The sequence below is a fragment of the Neovison vison genome, chromosome 1 (assembly GCF_020171115.1).
Source record: "Neovison vison isolate M4711 chromosome 1, ASM_NN_V1, whole genome shotgun sequence".
NCBI classification, from domain to species: domain Eukaryota; kingdom Metazoa; phylum Chordata; class Mammalia; order Carnivora; family Mustelidae; genus Neogale; species Neogale vison.
Genome location: NC_058091.1, coordinates 9260220 through 9278004, shown reverse-complemented (window position 1 = coordinate 9278004; position 17785 = coordinate 9260220). Strand labels below are relative to the sequence as shown.

Sequence of the window (17785 nt, the reverse complement as noted above, 5' to 3'; positions counted from 1 at the left end):
TTTAAAAGTTTATTATTTTTTTTAGTAATCTCTACACCCACCGGGGCTCCGACTAATGACCCTGAGATCAAGAATCACGTGCCTTTCTGATGGAGCCTGCCAAGCACCCCGGTAGGAGCCATTTTAAGTAAGTTTAATCGTTACAGGGAAAAGACAGAATATTCCAACTAAAATTACTATTTCCCAAACCAATCTCAATATCCTAGCATGTGGACTACATATACAGCCTTGTTCCTAAAGCTCATTTGCATGGCGCTAGCATTATGAATTTTATATTTTTGTCGTTCATCTCATAGTTGCCCTTGAAGAGCTTGATTTAAAATCAAGTCCATGAAAAGGGACATGTCTCACTAATTTCAGGTTGCTAGGCAACTAGTCTACTGGGTAGTGTCTGTTCTGTTCCCCAGGAGATTGGGGAGAGTTAGCAGAAAACCTGTACCATTTAAGAACAATACATACATATATATTCATTGACATATCACAAATGTGTACTTGTGTTTGTATATTTTAACTTTTGGGATTTTTGTTTTCTTTTGTTTTTGTTGTCTTGGTTTTTTTGGAGAGAGAGAGAGAGAGCATGCGTGGGGAGGGCAGAGGGAGAAGGAGAGAGAGAATCTCAGGCAGGCTCCAGGCTCAGCACGAGACGGGGGGCGCTCCATCCCACCAGCCTGGGATCACGACCTGAGCCGAAACCAAGAGTCACATTCTTGTCCGACTGAGCCACCCAGGTGCCCCGTATTTGTATGTTTTAAAAAGAACTATTTCTAGGAAAACTGTTTAACCTGAAGAATTTGTGTTGTCTTATTTTTCCAAGGAAACTCCCTACTCCGTCTTCTAGTCTTATTAAGACAAGTAAAATTAATATTTAGAATTCTAGTTTAGGGAAATGAACAAATGTCAACCGTATATTTTCTCTCTCATTCCCTGAAGTTTTTTGTATAGGATCTAAGTTTTTCTTAAAACTAATATCAAAACCAAATATTTTTCTTACTGTCTTACCAACTGATAATCATTATTATCACTGTATGCATTTAGGGTTGCAAGGTCAGAATTCTCGTAGTTGATAAGGTCCTGTAGCGTACCTTGCCTCTAATTATATGTACTTAATTTAGAATGATTACTTTGGTGTATAATCTGAAAACCATTTAGAGTTACGGGTTTCTTATGTCATCTATTTTTACTTCTTAAAATAATAATTTAAAAATCTAAAAATGTACCCATTATTAAAATAGCTGAATATAGAATACTTAATTAGTATATCTAATCACTTTATTTAATAGATCAGAGAATATCAAGACAAAATCAGTCCAATTATCTTTCCAAGCTAAATTTTCTCAATATGTCATACTCTCACCAAGTAATTGCCAGAAATAAAAACTAGATAACATATGAACCCTTTCCACAAATATTTGGGACAAATATTTTCCATAAAAATTCAGTATTATTTTATTTGAAAGTATTATAGCTTTCATATGAATCCCTAATTTATATATCTCTTATCTATTAATCGATTTATTCATTCATTCATTTAGTCATCGCAAATTAACCACTACCTGCCACTGTTCTAGACTCTAGAGATGGAGATACGATAGTAAACATGAGGTTGTTCTTTTTTTTCTCCTAAGGTCAAAAACTTTTCTGATGCCTCCTTAGAGCTTCAACGCTTTAAAATAGCTTAGAATCTAAGTTCACATGAGCTGCATTTTTCGGAGGTTTACCAGGATGAAACTCGTTTTGTACGCCTTTAGCAGCCTCACGGAGGCATTTCTGTCTGGCAGTCAGCTCTCCATCAGGACTGATTCAGAAATCCAGGCCCTTTAAGTCTGGTGGCTTTGTTTCCTGGGGCCCTGGGCTCTTTGCATCTAGCCCACAGAGGATGGCAAAGCACATTCATTTAAATGCCTTGACCAGTAGCAGCCCCTGTGACTTCTCGTGCTGCTGGTGAGCACTGGAGCAAGAAGGGGAGGAGGTTAGGAAATACTGTCCCAGCCAAAACCACCCTACAGCCACCCTTCACGTGACAGCCGAAGACAGCCCTGTAGTCCTATTCTCAAATAGTGCTTAATACTTAAGTCCTCCAGAGATGGTCTCCCTCTACCTGTTGGTTTTTTTGTTTTTTTTTTTTTTTAATATATGTAACAAAAGTTACTAAGTTTCTAAAAAGTGATTCTTTTTGGAGCAATGCTGGTCCTACTGTCCGGGTTGGTCCTACTGGTAAACATCACTTTCATCAGGCTGTGATTCTCAGAACTTGCAGCTAAAAAAAGCTAAGCTTTTTACTGAGTTAAACTAAAAATGGCTAGCATTAACATTACATAGCAATTAGCATAAAATTAACTTGTGCACAAAATTGGAATTACAGGGGTCCATGGGTGGCTCTGTCAGTTAAGCTTTCTACTCTTGATTTTGGCTCAGGTCATGATCTCAGGGTCGTGAGATCAAGCCCTGCATTGGGCTTTGTGCTCAGGGTGGAGTCTGCTTGAGAATCTCTTTCTCCCTCTAACCTCCCCCAACTTGTGCTCTCTCTCTCTCAATAAAATCTTAAAGGAAATAGGAATTCCAAAATTTAAGCACACAGTCTTTTTTTTTTTAAGATTTATTTATTTATTTGACAGACAGGGATCACAAGTAGGCAGAGAGGCAGGCAGAGAGAGAGGGGGATGCAGGCTCCCTGCTGAGCAGAGAGCCTGATGCAGGGCTCGATCCGGGACCCCAAGATCATAACCTGAGCCAAAGGCAGAGGCTTTAACTCACTGAGCCACCCAGGTGCCCCTAAGCACACAGTCTTAATCAAAGGTTTACTTTCCTAAATGTGTTGGTTCCAATATATTTTCATTATGTTTTTCCTGGGTTTTGGCCTCTGTTTTTAGAGAGCTGATGATTTCTGTTAACTTCCTTTACCTGAATCTCAAATCTTTTTAATGGAAACAAACCAAACAAATGTAAAAAGTCGCTGAGGTCCTCAGAGCTAAATGTAAATTACAATGGTTGGGAAGATTTTTCAGCTTCTAAGAAGAAACTCAACTTGACACTGCTGAAGCGGAAAGAGGACTTCTCATCTCAGAGAAAACGAAGCTTCCAGACAGTGAAGGTGCATAGGATTCACGCCAAGGTTGGGTCTTCAGAGGGTCAGAGGGACCTCAGAAACTGGTTCTCCGGGCCCCACCCTCCTGGCTGAGTGGGTGGTACCTCCCATGGTCAGAAGATGGCAGCAGCAAGCCCCAGCTGCCACCATGTCCTGGAGAAGCCCCGCTCAGACTTCCTTAGGACTTCTTCCCTTAACACTCTTAAAAATTAAAGGACCTCAGAGAGTTTGTCTTTTTTTTATTTTTTTAATGTGGGTTGTATTGATGTTTACCAATTTTATAAATTAGAACTGAGAAAATGGAAGCATGTTTATCAATTTATTTATAATACAAATAAACCTTTATGTGTTAACATAAATCACCATTTTTATTAAAAAAAAAAACAAGAACACTGTTATCTAAAACAAATGTAGTGAGAAGAGTGGCATTATAAGGCTCTGTAATGTCTGGCTCAACAGAGAGCAGGTGGGTTCTCATATCTGCTTCTGCACACCATCGGCGGGGATACCCCACAATGTGCAACCTCTGGAAAAGACCAGGGTACGTTAATGAGACAATGTGGGTGGACATGCAAATGACATCTTATTATTCGTATTATTCGTATTATGCAAATGACATCGTATTATTATGAAAACAGATCCCAAGGGCTCCCTAAAAATGGGGGGGTCCTTATATTTTTTTTAAGAGCTAAGAAGCTGTTCCCCAAAGGCTTCCCTCCTCCCCCAACTTCCCCCTTGTGATGAACTAACCAGCGCGGGATCACTTGCGTATTTCTAAGGGAAGAGAATCAAATGGGCAGGACTGGCTTATGCCAAGGATTCTTTCGTGTGCATCAGAATCTGTTAAAACAGATTGCTAAGCTCCCAATACCAGGGTTTGTGATTCGAGAATTTTGGGGTGGAACCTAAGAATGTGCATTTCTAGCAATTCCCTTGTAGGGGTGCTGCTGCTTGTCACCGTAGGCACCTGTTGTGAGACCCGGACTTGGACCAGTCAGGGAGTTGGAGGGGGGGTGCCCAGGCTTCCCGGAACACGCTGGGATGTGGAGGGCAGGGATAGCTTGATAAATTGGGGTTCGGTAATACACAAGAGGGGAGATGGCTGTTGGTACAACCAACGGCGTTTGCTGTACTTAACATTCTCAGAAAATTCATGGTAGATTCCTCCAAAATAGAGAAACACCTGAACACTGGTCCTGTTAGGTGACTTAGAGGAGGTCGCTACAAGTATTCCAAACTACAGAGAAGCGCAGGGTAGGAAAGGGCCTTTTCTATTCCTAGCAGTGGATTTCACTGAAAGAACGAAGAGAATTTGGGAGGTGAAAAGGACCGTCAGTAACAACACCCCGTCCGCGCTGTAGAGTGGGAGGAAAGGAGGCCGCGATGGAGGGAGGCCCCACGCTCCCCCAGGCACCAAGTGGTGCTACGAACCATACACCCAGCCCCAGGGAGCTCGTGTGATCTTTGGAAGTTCTTACTCTGGTCTTCCACGAGGTGGCTGAAGCAAAGAAACCAAAACCAAAACCGAGATAGGAGGAGCAGGCTTCCCTTTATTCTTTTGCAGAGTGAGTAGAGAAATACTTTTGGTCCTAGACAGTGGCCCTGGGGTTCCCTTTGCCCAGGAGGCATGCGGCCTGAGGGGGCGAGGACAGCAGTAGCTGAGGAGAGGTTCTCCTCCGCAGGGAGACGGCTGGCGCAGTCACTTCCTTGTGTCCAGCGAGGCTCACCAGATGGACAGAGAGGCCGGGGGCCGCTCAAGGCCACTTTACAAGGCTTACCACTCCCCCGAAGGACCACCCTAGGACAAGGCCCTCCCTTATCCGAACCAAATCCCCCTCCTGTAAACCCCCACACACTAGCTCTTGATTTGGAATGTGTTTGGTCCAAAGTAAGGAGCTTAATAAAAATTTTAAAAGGAATTTAAAAACATACAAAGTTCACCAGCATCGTCTTCTGGGGTTTTTGTTTTGTTTTGTTTTCTTCAGGTTAGACTTTCTTATTTTCTTCAACAGCTATTTATAAAACTGGGTAACATCGTAATAGAGTTTCTAGAGTCCCCTCGCCCCCCATGGTTGTCACCCTTCACAGGTTAGCTGCAACTTATCAATGTCCTTCTTAAAATGTCACCAGACCTGAGGGAAACGGTGTGGATGCGGTTAGCTATCCTAACTAGAGTGCTGGGCACCACGGGCATTTCCTTCCTTATTCTGACCACTATGTTTCCATAATGAAGACTAACTGCCTCTGGCATTTTTGGTTCTCAGGACATAGTAGAAGACAAAAGGCTTGATCTTATTCTCCGAAGGTTCTAGCTCCTTTGCCATGGACACTTTCTGGCTCTCTGTATCCAGGATCCACTTTCCTAATCCCTGTGCCGAGTGTCTTGGTGGTTGAAGGGCTTGAGCCAGTAGAAACTTTGGGCTCAGAATTATGTTGTGGCCGGGAGGGAGGGAGGGAAAATGTGACCAGATTCTGGGGGATAGAGGCAGGAAAGAGGTCTCTAAGGAGAAGAGTTTGGGATTGTCAGTATCTGAAAGTCTTTGCAGGAGGCGTGCAGAGAAGGTAGGGAGAGAAGGGCAGAGACCAGCCCAGGCCCCCGGTTGTGACTTTCGGGCTCTGCTTACAGTAGCCCAATGGGGCTCAGAGGCTGTGCTAGCCCCACTCTCCTTCACAGGTGCACAGCTGAATCTTGAGTGTAAAATATTTATGTCACAACCAGGTTGTCATAATGTTACCGAGATGCTTCTCAGATAGCATTGGAGTTTATCGCATGACCCAAAGCAGATATAAGGATCACAGAACTTTTAAAGAAAGGTCATGTATTTCTCAGAACTTTTGGAAGCTTGAGCAGGGTACTAAGAAGTTTTTCTCAAGCTCGAACCTAGAGGTAAAGGACAGCAGTTAACAGAGTCAAATCATGAATGCCATATGAGAAACACTTTCTTTTAATAACTGCCATTTAACAATTATTGCAGATTGGTTCATTTCTTCAAATGTGTTGCCAAACCTTCTACTATTTAAACACAACAAATACAAACACAATGAAACACACAAAATGAGCCAAGAAACACAACAAAATGGGAATTGTTGACCCAGCGGGATCTCAAAGGCTAGTGGAAGGGTTCTTTTTTTTTTTTTTTAAATGGTTTTATTTATTTATTTATTTGACAGAGACACAGCAAGAGAGGGAACACAAGCGGGGGGGTGGTAGAGGGAGAAGCAAGTTTCCCCCTGAGCAAGGAGCCCAATGCAGGGATTGATCCCAGGACCCTGGGACCGTGACCTGAGCCAAAGGTAGATGCTTAACCAAGTGAGCCACCCAGGCATCCCTGGTAGAAGGGTTCTTATCATCAATCTCCTTTCGAATGGTTCCCAGTTGCCTCAGATTTCTAAACAAGAAGAAATTTCCATTTCATAATTTAAAACTTTTTTTTTTAAAAGCTCAAAATGCAGGGACGCCTGGTTGGCTCAGTTGTTTAAGTGTCTGCCTTTGGCTCAGGTCACGATAGCGTGTCCTGGGATCAAGCCCTGCATCAGGCCCCACATGGAGCTCCTGAATCAGGCTCCCCACTCAGCGGGGAGCCTGCTTCTCTCTCTCCCTCTGCCACTCCTCGCCTGTGCAGGTGCCCAGTGTTTGTCCTGTGGTTAGCATTTAATAAACCTGATCTATTTTTGATTGGGTACCTCTAATGCATACAGCACTATGCTAAGTAATTTACATAAATTGTTCCATTTAATTCTTCCAACAGCCCTGTGAGGTAGATATTCTTGTTTGTACGTATGGTTAAGGAAATAGCGTCAGACATGTTGTTCTGGTTGTCACTTGTTCATAAGCAGTAGAAGCAAGACTTCAATGAAGACCCTTGCTCCCAAGACCATTCATGTAGCCCCGGACACTGTGGGAAGCCACAGTGTCAGAAAATAAACTTGAGGGCTTTTACAGTTTTGCAGAGAGTTGGCTGTACACATGCCCAACAGTGCTTGGATAAAAGAGTTTATACATGTGGGCCCTAGGGAAAACCATGGTTTTGGGAGAGTGGATTCAAGGTTAATGCTTTTTCATTTTGCAGAAGAAAGTACTGCTGCCTCCTGACGGTACCCGTTGCATCATATTTATACTGTTTTGTAGATGGCGTTCGTTAGGTCAAGTTCTTCAACCGCATATTTTCATCTTTAATCCCTTCTGCTGCTAACTTTCACAAGTCTGACAGTAAGGATCAGATTTGTCATGATTTGTTCCAGGCCCTGCTTGCTGATCCCATTAGTGTGTGTGTGTGAGAGAGAAAAAGAGACTTTAAAAAACACGTTATGTATATATTTTAAAGTAATTCTATTTAGAAGTTGATTATTTTGTGGGAAGGACCATCCTGGATAATTCCTTTAGTTTCTCCACAATGTTAGGCGTAATATTGAATTGTCATTTGAAGCATAATGGTCATTACCTTGAATTGAGTGAAGGCTATCTTTTATGTTTAAGGTACTCTGAGACCTAAATAAGATTGCTTATAAAATATTATCCAATAATGCTGATATAAATACTTCTATTAAATGTTTTATATTATGCACATACATGGAGGCAAATATTATCATTTAAAAATTAATTTTTATAAAATTAGAAGAAGTCTAGGTAGCACTTTCCAACATTTGCAAAATCATAGGCATGGAATTTCAGGACGCCTTGTCTGACTCCCCCCTCCCCTTTTTTTCTGAATCAGAAATTCACAGAAGCAGGAATTCTTAAAGCTGAAGCTGCCTCAAAGATTTGGCAAATAGGCAAAATAGAAAAGTGCAGAACCCATGCAAAGAGTGGCTGCTGTACTTAACTACATAGGACATTTATGCTTTCAGCTAGAAAGGATGCCGATCGTATTTTTAAAATTAATAATAATAATTATTATTTTGAGCAGGCTCCAAGCCCAGCCCAGCCTGGAGCCCAACAGGGGGAATGAACTCACGATGCTGAGATCAAGACGTGAACCGAGATCAAGTGTGGCAGGCTTCACCAACTGAGCCACCCAGCCGCCCCTGATCTTGTCTATTCTTTTTTTAAAGTGCAGGTATGTGAATAATCACAATCAGCGTTGTTATTTCTTCGTACATACGGAAAAGGAAGGATGGATGCATAAAGTTTCCGTTCCTGGGAGGAAAACTGTGAATTCCTTTTCTCTGATGTTAAAACGACGGACCCCAGTCTTTTCTCTATGAGACCAACAGAGAAAGAGACGCTGAGGTCTGAGATCACCATCACAGACACTTGAATGACTGTCTTCATGGGAAGCTAGCTGCCCTGATTCACAGCCCAAGCAAATCTGCGCTTTCTCGTGGCTTTCGGTTTACGACAAAATGTGATGTCCACTTCCGGCTCAAATGAAGTTGGGCCCGCGCGCACATCATGACCTGACCCGTGGGAAGACTGCTCAAGTTAGGTGTTCCCAGGCTGGACTACTTCAACCATTTTCATTGTTGTAACAGGCTGGGAAGTAACCCTGCAAGGCGAGGGCTGCGAGTTGTGCGTGTACACGCGCGTGAGTGTGGTGTGTGCCCGTGAGTGCGCGCGCTTGTGAGAGCCGGTGTGTGCCCGTGTGCGTGTGTGCACGCGTGAGTGTGTGCTCGTGTGAGCGCGCCGGGGCCGGCGGGTCTGTGGAGTTGGCGGTTTCGTGAGTGCGAGCAGGTGGCCGGCGGGGCGGCGGCTCGGGCGCGGGGCAGAGCGCCAGGTGAGGGTGGCAGGGTGGGGGTGGGGAGGGTGCCCAGCCCGGCCCGGGGGGCGGGGGGGCGGGCGTCAACCGCCGGGGCGCGGGTCCCCAGCGCGAGAGGGCGCGAGGCCGGCTGGGGAGGCGCCTGCCAGCCGCGCCGGGTCACGTGGCGCGGTCACGTGGCGCGGAGCCGGGCCCAGCGGCGGCGACGGCCGAGGGAGGCGGAGACTCGACCGAGACGCGGCGGGGGGGGGCGGGGGCCAGGCGGCGGCGGCGGCGGCGGCGGCGGCGGCAGCGGCTGTGGCGGCGGCGCGGGGCTGCTGGAGGCGGAGGCGGAGAGGCGCGGAGGAGCGCGGGGCCGCCGCCACGGGCGCTAGGAGGTGAGGCGGGCGCGGGGCCGCTGTCACGGGCGTCCGGAGCCGGGCGCTGCCGCCCTCCCGAGCGGGGAGGCGGCGGGCCCCGGCGCCGCCGGGAGCGCCCTCCCGAGCCCCGACCGGGCGCCGGTCCCTCGAGGTGGTCGCCGGGCCCCCGGCTCCGGCCAGGCCCCTGTGCACGCGCGGGCGGGGGGCGCGTCGGGCGGCGCCGGGCCGGGAGGGCGGCAGCGCCGGGGCTCGGCGGGAGGGCCGGTCCCCGGGCGGGGGGCGGGCGGGCCGCCTTGGGTGGGCTCTCCCGAGGGCGCGGTGGGCGAGGGTGGCGGACCCCGGGCTCCGGGCGGCGCTGGCTGCTCTTCTGCTGTTTTAGCCTTTTGTTTCAGCGTACAAGAAAATGGGGCGAAATAGAGCTTGGTGTGCGTGTGTGTGTGTGTAAATCAGGAGGCGTTTGGCTTGGAGCCATTTTTTTTTTCTTAATTGTGGAGAGAGAAAATCCCTTAACACGGTTTCCCCGGGGAGACGGGGCTGTGCTCCTCCTCTTCCTCCCCAACGTCTGGATGGAGTGGATTTCCCTCCCTGCCTCTGCCCACCTTCTCGTCCTCCAGTCTGTCTCCCTCCCTCCTTCTCCTTCCCGCTCCACCTCGGTGAAACCCCCGAGCGAGCGGGGTGTCTGCAAAGCGGCCCGGTCACCTGTCGTGGCAGCTGCATGGAAATGCTGGCGCTTCTGCTGTCTGGTCTGTGCTTTTTCCTCTGGCAAATCACGGAGATTCCGCTCAGAATACCAACCCTTCCTCTTTTCCCTGCGCTTAAAAACAAAGTGTATGATGCTGGTTCCAAAGTTTGACCCGCTTGGGCAATTAGCGGGGAGAGGTGTCTGCTTTCTCCTGTCACACCACTTCAAGGTTGGAAAGGTGAGGGCCATGTAGCTTTGTGAAAGGAAATGAGGGTGACACAGTCCCACCGGGGATGGATGTGACTTACCTGCTAAATTGCTGTGGTGATCAGAAAGTCTTCTAACACTTCTCTTCTTGGGGACAATCAGCTTCCCTTGCAGGGAGCTGTTTCCTAGATTTCTGGGTTTGGGGGCTCTCCTGTTTGTATTTTTGCAGTTCAGCAGCGCCCTAAGGACGTTTTTGAAAAAGCGCAGAGAAAAATCATTTCTAAGGTTTCGAAGAATGTAAAAATCTACCTTTGCAGGGGTTCCTTTCTTTCTGCCTCTGTCTGTCTTGGGTTTCCATTTCTTGTTCGCTGGACTTGAGCTGTTGCCCTCAGGGCCACTGGGAACAGTGCTGTGGCCCTGGAGAGGACTCCTCAGCAGGCCCGGCAGCATCAGATAGCTGGGGTTTGAGGTTGTGATGGATGTGTGGTGACAGGGCACCTTGCACAGAGCCACACTGTGATCCAGGGAGCAGCTGCCCAGCCTCCTAGCTGCCTGGTGGGGCCTTTTGGAAGCTGATCTCAATATTGATCTCTAATGATAGCCACATTCAGACTGGGAGGACCTCAGGCGTCCCCCTTGCGTCTTGATTGTTTACTGTCTACTGTCGTGGAAGTGAACCTGTGAATCAAATGTGAAAAGCCAAATCCAGTGTTTAGTTCCTCAATTTAAAGAACAATACTTAATTTGTAGGAAAGAGTTATTTGAAGATAGAAATTTTAAGAGTTTTGAGTGCTCTGTTTTAGTAAGGGCGGTGAAAGTAGCAGGATCTTCTGTGACAGGGGAGGTGGTTGACCTCTCGAGTTAGAAGTATGTAGACCTAAAAAAAAAAGTATGTAGACCTGAGTTAGATAGACTCATACAGGGAAAATTTCTAACACAGTGGAGTTCTCAGGGGACAAGAGTGGAAAGCCAACATGGCTTTCTGTGCCTGAGAAAGAATAATAATGTGTTTTCTATTGTATATTTTAAAATTGACCTCATTTAGAAAGGATGTGTGTGTCATACTGAACTTTCTTTTTTCATATGGAGCTGTAAGTGTGGCAGTTTGGTTATTCACACACTTTTCCCACCAAAACTCTGAATTGAAAAACAGCAACAACAACAGAAAAACTCTTTGACCTATGAAAAGATACATGGTACATGAAACTTGATTCAGCCTTAATGCCGAGATCCCAAGTAATGGAAGACTGGGAAAGAGACAGCAGCCTTCCTTCCTGTGGAATGTTCGCCTTCTCACTAGCTAGCTTAAGGGGAAGCCCAGGTTTTCTTTTCGGTTTTACTGCAGATTCACTGAGTACCGGAAGTCAGGAATGTTGACTGAGTGCCTACCACGTGCGTGGCGAAGCTAGGACATCGTTTTTCATCTGTTCCACTGCATTTACAGTGTCAGTTGGAGGCTCCCCGTTCTTTTCTGCGTGTGGAGATAGATTGAAGAGAGATTGAGTGGGCCAGTGATGCATGTGATTCCTAAAAATTCGTTAAAAATTGAGTAAAACTTCTGTTACGAAATACTTTGATTTAGTTATTGCATTGGCTCCTGTTTAGGACTCTGTGAAGCGGTTTTGGTATTACCTTACTGAAGTTGTTCACTTGCACTTAGTAAGACTGCTGAGACAGCAGGGAATATGTAATTAGAATGTAAAATTGCTTTTTAATTTGGCTGGGATAATGTTAATGCGGTTACTAAATTTTAACGTACCAAACGTACTGTTTATTTCTGTGGCAAAATATACATATGAAATTTATCCTCTTGGGACACCTGCGTGGCTCAGTGGATTAAGCGTCTGTCTTCGGCTCAGGTCATGATCTGGGGGTCCTGGGATCGAGCCCCGCATGGGGCTCTGGAGAGTCTGCTTCTTCCTCTGCCTTCCACTCCCCCTGCTTGTGCACTCCCTCTCTCTCTGTCAAATAAAGTCTTAAAAAAAAAAAAAAAGAAATTTATCATCTTAACAGTTTGGTGGCATTAGTACATTCCCATTGCTGTGCCCCTGTCCCCGCCATCCACAGCCAGAACTTTTCGTCTTCCTGCACTGAAACTTCGTACCTGTTAAACAAATGAGGGTTCTCATTCCTTCCTGCCTCTGCCCTGGCAATCACTTTTCTTTTCCACTTTCTTTAGGAGTTCAGCTACTTTGGGCCCCTCAGATAAGTGCAGTCATACAGTATTCGGCCTTCCATGACTGGCTTACCTCACTTAGCATGTCTTCAGCGTTCATTTATCCTGTAGCTTGTGTCAGAATTTCTGTCCCTTTTAAGGCTGATTAATAAATGTTCCATTAGTGTATGTATGTGCTACATACACATGTGTACACCGCATTTTGTTTATAAACATTCTAAATCTTATACTGAATGTTAATAATCATGGTAACCTCATGATGATCAGGAACTTGTCACTGGCAATTGTAGATACCTGTGTTAAAACAGAAAAGTTGGTTATTTAGTGCACAGTACCTTTAAAAAATAAAAGATCCATGAAGGGGAAAGCTAATATGTATGTTATGACCTTGCAGGGTCCTGTGGTTCCCTTGCATGTGGATTGTGACATAGGGCACGCCTTTTTCAAATCTACGGGTGACGCAGATGATGTTTCTATTTCCCAGCTGATGTTGTAATGTGGCATATTTTGCTGCATGGAAGGATGTATAGGGCACACCCTGAGGTATAGATTGTATAGGAGGGGTGGGGAAAGTGTCTGTTTCCCTTTATTTACCACTTAACAGAATCATGTGTTACTTCCCTAGCATCCTCCAGTGGTGACAGATGAGGGTTTCTCTCTCTCTCTCTTTTTGGAGTTATCTTTAGGAACACCTCTGTTTTAGCATTTATGATACATTTCAGTCCATTTCAGTTAGCTTCCTTTTGATGCTCAAATTGCCCTATCTGTGACTAAGGCTTAGTCAGGTTGGCTCCAAATCCTTATGACATGCCTCTAATAATGTATAGTAGTGCTTTTGCTTTCTGCTGTCACGAGATGTTCCAGGCTCATCTTGTACCCTTCCTATTCCAGCTTTGGAATCAGAACAGACCATTTTCGAAGGGGAAAAAAAGGAAAAATAAATGACCAATAAACATATTAAAATATGCAATTTCACTAGTAATTAAAAAAAATGAAATTCAAAGCAGTGATAAGATGCCATTTGTTATGAACTGAATGTGTCCTCCCCAGATTCCTGTGTTGAAGCCCTGACCCGAGGTGTAATGGTATTTGGAGATGCTGCCTTTGAGAAGTAGGCTAGTTAGGTGAGGTCACGAGGGTGGAGCTCTCATGATAGGATTAATGCGTAGGAAGAGACACCAACAGCCTGTTGCCCCCTGTCCTAGTCAGGCCCAAAGTTGAGGTCATGTGAGCACATGGCCAGATGGCAACTACCTCCAAACCGAAGGAGAGGCCTCAAGAATGAATGAAGCCTACTTGCTGGCATTTAAATCTTGGCCTTAAAGCTTTCAGAACTGTGAGAAATAAATTTCTGTTATTTAAGCCAATCAGTCTGTGGTATTTTGTTATGACAGCCTGAGCGAACTAAGACACCATTTTTAATGTATTGGGAATACTTTTTTTTTTTTTTTTAAAGATTTTATTTATTTATTAGAGAGAGAGAGACAGAGAGTGAGCGTGAGTTGGGGGAAGCGCAGAGGGAGAGGGAGAAGTAGGCCCCTTGCTGAGCAGGGAGCCAATGGAGGACTGGATCCCAGGACTCTGGGATTGTGACCTGAGCCGAAGGCAGATGCTTCACGGACTGAGCCACCCAGGCACCCCTGTATTGGCAGTGTTATTCGTGTTATCGCTAAATGTGATGTGATTTGGTAAAGCGTAATATATGTAAAGTATTATATTAATAAGATTCTTTTGTAACCTCTCTTGGTAGTCTCAATATTTGGGCATCTTAGTCTGGAAGGGGAATAAGGCAGATAGTAATTTCCAGTGCTGGGGAAGGTGAAGGGAAACGTGTGCTCTGTTTTAGTGGAGATGTAAATCGATGCACTCATTCTGAATAGCTAGCTGGTATGTATCGAAATGGAAACCTTGCATAGCTTTTAGTCCAGCAAGTCCATGTTAAGTATTCATCCTAAAGAACTATATAGTAGAAAAAGTTAGCACAGGATATAAATACATAATAAAGAACTACTTAACTGTATGCAGTTACATAGTAAATGACTTTGAGTAAAGAATTGATTGAACAGATTGTGGTACTTCTGTTCCATGCAGCCATTGAAAACAATGATATGGATCTGTACTGTTTTCGGTCTGGAAAGCTGTGTGTGACATATTATTGATTTAAAAAGGCAGGTTACAGGACTGTAAGCATAGCACTTCCGTAAAATATAGGCATAAAAAGTGCTGAACAACTAGGCTTTGGATGCTGAGAACCAGGCCTGTGAGGACCTAGGCTTAGGGAACCACCTATTGGATGGTCTGGTTGGTCGCCGTGTCCTAAGGCTCTCCCAACTGGTTTCATTCTTGTATAATAAGATTCAGTTTTCCTGGAGAGAGGGCATATGATTGGCCTAGTTGGGGTAATTTGTTTGTGTGTGTGTGTGTGTGTGTGTGTGTGTGTGTATGAATGGTTGTTCTCAGTTGTTTCACAAAGACCTTATGGCATGCAGGAGGAGTCACAAGAAGAGTTGGGGTGCTTTTAGCTAAAGAAAGGAAAAGACATTCTAGGAAGACAGGAGATAAATGCCAGTACATATTTAGTTAACATTAAATAAAGTCTTTGCTGAAAAATGTTGAATTCATTACCACATTTCCATAAATTACTGCAAACTCTGATAAACTTGGTCTTTCTTTTCCCTTTACCATCCCATTTTGGCATGATAGAACCTATATCAGTGGGTCAGTTCTATTTGGTTTCTTGCTTTCATGGAGAACATTGGGTTGAAATTAAAATTTTTGGTTATTTATGGGTTTTAAAAGTTATGCCGTTTTCCCCTTTAAATGTGATTAAATCAAGATCACATATATTTCTCCAATGTCAGTGAGTAGGAATAGAAGTCTTGCATATGTGTGGTGTCAATGATACCCACCCTTAAAAGAGAATTTTAAGAATAGAATTGAAAAGTCATGTTTCTCTTGAAGCACTGAAAAAATAAAATAAAATAAAAAAAAAAAAGAAAAGTAGTATTTATGGACAGTCTTCAATAGTAATGGTTTAGTAGGTTGTAGTGAGTAACGAATTATTCTTTAGGTGTGCATAGGTGCTGTGCAGATAATAATAGACTTATTTGAACAACTTTCTCACTTGTTTTCAATCAAAAGCACAATTAGAGTCAGTATGGGTGTGAAAGCTCTGAGAAAGCACACGCTACGATTTAAGATATTAATTTCTTGGGGTGCCTGGGTGGCTCAGTGGGTTAAAGCCTCTGCCTTCGGCTCAGGTCATGATCTCAGGGTCCTGGGATCAAGCCCGGAATCCGAATCCAGCTCTCTGCTCAGCAGGGAGCCTGTCTCCACCTCTCTCTCTCTGTCTGCCTCTCTGCCTACTTGTGAGCTCTGTCAAATAAATACATAAAATCTTAAAAAAAAGATACTAATTTCTTACTTTTGCAAAATGAAAGACTTAATTTAGACCTTAGTGGGTGTGAAGGGTTTGGAAATGCATAGTATAAGGTGTTCTGTCGTTACGGTTATTTCTGCTCTCTTTTTGGTAGTCTTGACCCGTAGGTATCTCCTCCCAGCTTGGAATGGGCTCGGGCCACAGGTTCAGAGTTTCTGTTGTACTGGCTTTTTCTTGTCTAGTTAAGGCTAAGTCGTTGGCCTTTTTTGGTTTGTTTTTAGATTTTATTTATTTATCCGAGAGAGAGAGAGAGAAAGTGAGAGAAAGTGAGAGGAGCAGGGGGAGGGGTGAAGGGAGAGGGAGAAGTGGAGTCTCCGCGGAGCAAGGAGCCCGACATGGGGCTGGGTCCTGGGACTCTGGGACCATGACTGCTGGCCACCCAGGAGTCCCAGAAGTTGGCCAGTGGCCTTTTTTTTTTTTTTTTTTTTTTTAAGATTTTAAGTGCTCTCTATACCCAGTGTGGGACTCAAACTCATAACTCAGATCCAGAGTCGCGTGCTCTACGGACTAAGGCACCCAGGTGCCCTGAAGTTGGCCTTTTTATTGAATAATTTTTATGACAAAAGTCTCCACCTTTACTTTTAAGTCTCAGCTGTGGATCCAGCTAGTTAATGGTTGGAACATTGGGTTCTAAACGCTCTTTTGTATCTACTTTCAAAAACGTTCCCTCGGTGTTTTCAGATTCCACTTAAATGTTATAGATGGCTGTCACTGCGCTCTTTCATCCTGCTGAATGTTTCCGTTACCAGTTTCTGGCAAGTGACAAAGGGAAGGTTCGTTTAAACTTCTGAGGCAGTTACTCCTGATTTGTGTGTGTGTGTAGTTTTCAGTCTCTCGCAAGGGAAATCAGGAGTCTTGTGCAGAAGACCCTTGCAGTTCCACATTTGTTGTTCCCTATGTTCTTTTCCTTCCTGTGCAGCTACTAAGCGTACATGGTACCTCCCCTGGGGGAACGCATGACTTTAGGACTGAGCATCAGGACTGAACAGTGACAGAGGTGCTCTGTGAGCAGCGGCCGAGCTTAGTCCTGCGACTCTTCTCTTGTTCCTAGAAAGTTGGTCAGTGGCGATGTTAGCATATGCTGAGAATATTCAGGATTATCTTTGCACATAATCTGCTTCTTAGGCTTCAGACAACCCGCTTAGCCATAAAGCCAGATGGACAGATTGAGCTCCAACGGTTAGATATCAAAACATGCATCGTAAGAAGTTAGGCTTATGCTGTGAATGAAAACTCTGGTCAACCAAAGCTGACATTTTTAGGCAGCCAGACTTATTACTGTTGGGAATTGTTAAATAATCGGAAAATTTAACTGTGTGTCAACGTTTGTCAAATTAGAGAGGAATGCCTTCAAAAAAACAATCCCCATGTTTAATTTAGAGGAATGAGTTGAAAGAGGTTGAATTATGGGCATAACCAGGTAGATGAATGTGGTTTGAGCTCCAGTCCCTGAGTTTTTCCAGCCTTTGCAAGTAATTTGAACCTTTTTCATTTTTCCTGTGTTCTTCTCCTGTGAAATGGGAAACCCTGTCTTGTGTTTCCTGTCTAGGAAGTTAACTTTTTTGGACTCATTTTCTGATATCTGTGATTTGAAATGCTTGAATAAAAACACAATTCTTGGGCGCCTGGGTGGCTCAGTGGGTTAAGCCGCTGCCTTCGGCTCAGGTCATGATCTCAGGGTCCTGGGATCGAGTCCCGTATCGGGCTCTCTGCTCAGCAGGGAGCCTGCTTCCCTCTCTCTCTCTCTGCCTGCCTCTCTGCCTACTTGTGATTTCTCTCTGTCAAATAAATAAATAAAATCTTAAAAAAAAAAATTAAAAAAAATAAAATAAAATAAAAACACAATTCTTAGCAGAAGATACCTCCCAGTTTGCATATCTTATTCCATTAGTAATAATTTTGAATCCTGTGACAAGTGAGAAGGAAAGTGGCATGCATATTGTTTTGTCTCCTTCCCCAGCTTTGATTCTAAGGGACTTGGGAATAAATTAAATAGTATGGGATTGGGGTGCTGCCCAGAATCTATCTGTTCTAGCTTACTAGAGCATCAGTTCCCAGCCTTTTTGGATTTATGGCGTCCTGTTTGGTTTGATTTTTGCATCTCCCTCCACCTCACCATTGTAATGGCTGTGACAGCGAGG

The 17785-nt window shown here is 44.7% G+C and overlaps 1 protein-coding gene across 2 annotated transcripts in view; it reads left to right on the top strand.

Annotated features, from left to right (window-relative positions):
- Positions 1 to 9089: 9089 nt before the first annotated feature.
- The window catches only part of TULP4 (TUB like protein 4), a 230501-nt gene continuing 221805 nt past the window's right edge, over positions 9090 to 17785 (top strand). Inside the window, exon 1 of one of the 2 annotated variants that reach the window (XM_044243057.1) lies at positions 9090 to 9158. The gene's annotated coding sequence lies outside the window, so the exon portion shown is untranslated. The remainder of the gene's footprint in view (positions 9159 to 17785) is intronic. The other variant, XM_044243067.1, reaches the window with a different exon arrangement.